The following is a 6,000-nucleotide window of genomic DNA, read 5'->3' as shown; positions in this document are numbered from 1 at the left end:
TTACAGCAGGATTACATTAATAGTTATACAATCTGATGTCTATCAGTCAAGATAGGCAGATTTAGGAAGATGATACCTACTGTTCAAATGTGCAATGATCATGAAGAACAGATGCTGCCCACATGTGGCTGAACCATGCAAATGAATGAAATATTGAATTAATTGACCAGTCAACATACCCCCTCGGTGGACAAAGGCTCACAGGAGATGGGCCCAGATGATGTGTTCATGAAACTCAGGGAAGAATGTAGCAAGTGGCCACAGATGTTGTAAAGAAAATTACACTTCTCTGAATGCAAGGGGGAACAGAGGTTGGCCTTTGTTTTAGAGACACACTTGTATCAGTTGGGTGGATCATCTGCATGTGTAAATGGCCATCCCTGAGATGATCAAAAAGGAGCAAATCTCTTCCTGAGCCAGCCAGACCAGCACAGAGGTAATGTCTGCGTGCTAATGTCTGCCCAAGAAAGAGGATCAAAAGCGAGCAGCCAACCAAGTAAGCTGTGAAGAGAGCAAGAGGCTTGAGCTGGCTGCTGGCCACATATTTCCTTCCCAACATCATGACAGCAGAGCACACAGAGATTGGCAATGGTCAAGCCATCTGAAATGTGGTTTAACTGAGTACTGCAATCTACGGCTTGTCTTGTGATTTCAGCATCTTGCTGTCTCACTCTTTTAAATCAAAAGCATTAAACTCTTCTTGTGTAGAATATCTAAAGGAACTTGGTCAGAGACTGTTGGACTCTGACACCACGAGAGATCTGGAAATTGTTCAAATGAGGTGATTTCATGCATTATTTATAAATGCATTGTATCGGCCTGATAGCAGATGCTGTTCAATAATAATACATTTCTGAGGTATGCATTTCTTTTTCATTGCAATGTGGATCACTTTGTTCTAAAACACCACATATTTCAGGACATGAAAAAGCAATAATGGGTCATATAAACTCATCAAATACACTGGATTCAGCCATAAGCTCAATGTTTGTAATTCCATACCTTAAAAAGTAAAGCTTTTTGCTGAAATACTTGGGAAAGAAGCAAAGCATTATTAGACTATTCCTGTTTAGCAATAGTCAAAATGATTATTCTTTTATAGATGAAGTGCATGACCAAATGAAATACAAACTAAATGACACGTTTCATATTATTGTCCAGTTACAACCTAAAAAGATGTGTCTAAAAGCTTCAAGTATTTATCTGGGCTAAGAGAGGTGTTAAATGAAAGTTGAAATTGTGTTTTGTTTTGTTTTGTTTTTAGTGTCCTGTATCTTAGCTATACCAGCCATTTGGCCAGGTATTGGAAATATCTATATAAAATTGTATTTAAATCACATTATAATATATCTTTTTCTCTTTTTCTCTTTTTCTCTGTGGCTATACCACTGAATATTTTTGATGTTCTGACATATTTATCATTATTTACTGTAGAGTACCTTAACATTAACAGGTTTTCTTTAAAATTTCTTTTCATTTTTTTTTCTTTTCTAATTTCTAATTAATATAATCTACTATATTGCTTGACTACAAGTGAATTTTCTGCAAGGACTGTATTAAACTTGTTCTTGTCTTATATCAGTGACTGCTGAACAAAGTACAATAAATTTAAGCATAAATTCACAAATCACCATCACCTTATTTGAAAATGTTAATGTGTTAATCATGTTTATTCACCAAATCACTGAGAATTTAGCATAAGGTTGGGCATTCAGTATGTGAATATCCATAAAAAGCATATAAGATTTCTGGAACTGATATCACAAAAATCTGGAAGTTAAAATGGCAGAAATGCAACCATAGTTTCACAAACACTGCTTGAAAAGCAATCACAACAGTAGTTATTACTAGGAGGTCATATTATACACAGTTGTAATTTGTTTGAAAAAGTAGGACGTTGAAAAATTTAAGTCATAGTAATATTAAAAAAAACTCCTAGCGCATATCATTAATAAGGTGTTTGGACAGTTGCTACAAAAATAACACTTTTACCCAGCCATTTGGAATATTCAGTGCCCTAATGTCCTTCTTTCTTTTATTTCAAAGAAATCTCAGACTAATCTTTGTTCCCTTTTTTGTTCTGTAGAAAACTTCTTTAGCTACACCTGGAATGCTGCCCATATAAATAGCACAGACATTTATGTATAATATGTATATATATGCCCATGTAGAACAAAACAGCAGTTAAATAATCCACAATGTGCAAGTGAACAAGCCCATTATAGTTCTGAAAATTGACAAGTATCTTTTCAGATAAGAATATGGTATTTTTTTATCCTCTACTGAAGAAAAAAAAAAAAAAAAAAAAAAGAAACAGAAAAACAGAAATTTTCACTATCTTTGTACATTAGCATTTTTGTTTTCTCTAGTTATGAGCCTAATAAACCTGTCAGCTTAAGACAGACTGACTCATGGACATGGTTAAGCAGAAAGTTTTCCCAACACCCCTGGAAACTTGACCAGGGATCATTTGTAGCTGGTCTTTATCCTCTCTGTCTCCACAGAAGAAATATGCTGCAGAACATGGTGTTTCCTTCTCTGGGTGAAGTGGTTTGATTTCTTTCCATGAGCCAATGGAAGCCAAGTCTCCTTGATTTCCCTTCTGGAGTAATTTATGGCTTCCTCAGGGCAACAGTCCAGTGCTATAGTTTAAATTTTTCTTCTCTTTTCCTGACAGATTAAAGATTGGCATTGCTAAAAATGTATACATTATGCCAATCTTCATATTAAATATTGCTTAGCCATTAATATTGTTAAACACAATTATCCCTGCGTAAGATAATATACTGCCCTTTAGCACCTGTCAAAGGGCTGCTGTTGTAATGGGTAAGCATTTGACTTAAATACATGGCTCACAATTACTGAGAAAAAAATAGTTGCATGTTCATTATATTCTTTGAAGATATCCACATTCTCTGTTTCTAAGCAGGAAAAAATGGTGTTGCTGAAGAACAGCTGATTTTACCCCGTCTGTTCTGACAGATTATCTGAAGTGAGGAATGGCAGATGCAGGGAGGGTACAACGAAAGTGCCAGCTAATTCCTGAGTATTCACTGAAGAGAGTTTTGCATTTCAAGTAGTTGAGCAAAAATTGAATAATCTCAGCTTCTTGTAGCACAGAAAAGGAAATTTATGTATCTAATTGTACCCTCCAAACACAGCTCTGTAAAAAATACTGTGAACTGAAAAAAAAACAACAACTTGAATTAAGTCATTTTACAGAAATGAGCCTTCTATTCTGTAATATTTTATGCAATATAATAGCTACAATGGAATATGAGGAATTTAGTTTTTATTCACAGACTTGCTGAAATAATAGGTGGACCCTGAAAGATGACTAAACAAATGTAGCTTGAAAATATATGAATTATATAGCTGTTATTTCTATTATTTGAAAACACACATTTAAAAATATATCAAAATGTATCAGAATGAAGCAAGTAAGAAAAGTAAAGTAAAGCAAAGTTCAAGGAAAGTGGAGCATAATACTTTTAGGGCAGAAGAAAACTGAGGTATAGTAACTGCCCCTCACTGTATACTGGGTCAGAGATAAGTTCCTAAAGAAGAAGATATATGTTCTATTAGAAAATGTCCAGGGGAGTTCACTAAGAGATTAACGAGGGTGATGTTTTAATAAACTTTTTAAAGACAATATTAACAGTGGTAACTTCTAGAAATACAGTTTGATTTATTGGGAACAGCCTCAGTATCTGAGTACAGTCAAGTATAGTCAGTGTCTGAGCTTTTGAGTTGTGAGCAGCACCTCAGCTGTGCCTGAGATGAAGGAAAGCTGGGACACAACATGTTCCATTCCTCACACCCTGTTTAACAGAAAAGCAAAAAGGACAGTTCCTACTTCTGACTTGTTCTGGCTTTGTTCACAGGGTTAGGAGATGGTTGTGTTGAGTATGTTGTTTCCTACCTCACATTTTCTGTTATCAGAAGTTGGAACATAGATGCATTTGAGATTCTGGAAGGATTTAATGCATCATTGAGTAACTATGAATTGTATATTCATGAAGTTTTGAAACAGATGATTTCCTTTTGCAAATTAATTTCTTGTCACTTCCATGTTTCACAACCAAGCAGTCTTCCTCCACTGCTTCTGGAGCTTTTGGCAATGATTACAGGAAACAGTGGTTGTATTTTAGTCTTCTCTCTCTTTTGTCCATCTGCTTCTCTCCCATCACTCACATGCCCAGCATCCAGTCTTCTACATCTGCCCATTTTAGCCCTCTTTTCTTCAAGGATATCACACACACTGAGGAGCTGAACAGAGAGTGATGGAAAAGCTCAGTGCAGGAATGGACTCTTCATGGAGTCATCTGCAGCTTGTTTTCAAAGAACAGAAGTGGAGAAGATGTTAAAGGTTTAAGCCAAAGATGAACTCATCTTAAACCTTACATGTCTTCTTTCCTACACGTTTTCTCTTGCATCACTTTGCACAGACATTTCCCTCTAAGAGCAACAGCAGAGGCAACAGGAAAAGTCAATTGCATCTTTTTCTCTCTTCCACTGAGAGCAGAAGCATAGGAAAGACAGAATTTGAGGTATTCCCAGTTGAGGTAGTGAAAGGGAAGCAGCTCCTTTAGTGGAGCTGGTGAGCAAACTAAGCATCAGGATATTAGGGGTCATAGCATACCTGCTTTTTCAACAGTAATCTGTGTTCTCCCTTACTATGGCAGTAACATATAGCAGTGCTCTGCCACAACCATGTGGTACATATGTAATGTCAAGCCTGATAATGGTTAAGCAGATCAAAAGCCCTTTGGCATTACAGGATAAACAGTGGGCATGACTCTACCTACAAAAATATATGTAAAGCATGATTTGCTTTATTGCTACAGCATAACTGCAGCCTGAATCCTTGGTTCATATTTGATTATTTTTCTTGACAAGTTTGACAGTAGTGATGAAAATCAAAAGGCTATAGGTGGGAGAGGCGAGAATCTGTATATAATAAGAGTTTTTTTGTTTTGTTTTGTTTTGTTTTGTTTTTTAAAAAAAGGAAAATCATGCAAGGTCTATATATTGAATATTGTAAAGTAAGCAGACTTGGTAAACACTAAGAAAATAACAAAACAGAATGCAAAATGTGAAAGTAGAATATTTAAAATTGATAAATGATATATTGCAGCCAACACAAACACTGTTACTGATAAATGTCATTGAGTCAGAAAGTCCAGCAGGTTTTGAATGGGAATTACATTTTTGTTATTATGAAATAGAAATATTACAGAAATGAGGAAAAGCAGGATGAATCACATTCAATGTTTGTCATATATGTCATTTGGTCAGGAGGAAGGTGTAGAACAGTATCCATTACTAATACACCATGTCTACAGTACTTCATGAATAATACTACAACATCACAAGAAAGTAACATCCTTACTGTCTGCTGTAACACAGCAATACCCAAGGTCTAATCCAAAGTTCACTGAAAATCAATAAAAAGATTTTCAGTGACTTCAGGATGCTTGGGATCGGTTAGTGCAGACATAAGGGAATGCTTATGCTACTCTTGCCCCTAATAGCTTGTCTAATTAATGCTTGGTTGCAAGGACCTCTCAGAAGTGGTTGCAGCAGCCCCATGATAACCAAAATGCCAACTGCTGTGGAAACATCAGTTTGGGTTTACCCAGACCTGGATGCAACCCTGTGTTACTTACTACCGAGAGAGAAAAAAGCAGTTAGATCTCAGCTACTACTGAAGGACCTATGAACCAAACAATTCTTGCAATCTATGAGGACATTCAGATGAATTCCTCTTCAGTGTCCTCACATATCTTCATAAGGACATACTTAAGCCTGAGACATAGCCAGCATTTGAGTCCCAACTTCACTGCTATCCAGATCTTAGAAAACACACTTGGGCCCAAGCTCAGGTATTGGGCAATATGCAGAGTGTGATGGAAAAGTTCAAATTCCTGCATGATTTCTTGCGGCTGACATTTTCGGAGTATGAATGGACTGCAAATGAAGAGGGTCATGTGTGTTCAA

This window comes from Anas platyrhynchos, chromosome 2 (genome assembly GCF_047663525.1).
Source record: "Anas platyrhynchos isolate ZD024472 breed Pekin duck chromosome 2, IASCAAS_PekinDuck_T2T, whole genome shotgun sequence".
Taxonomy (NCBI): Eukaryota; Metazoa; Chordata; class Aves; order Anseriformes; family Anatidae; genus Anas; species Anas platyrhynchos.
The sequence above is the reverse complement of the archived record's forward strand: the minus strand, read 5'-3'. Positions refer to the sequence as shown.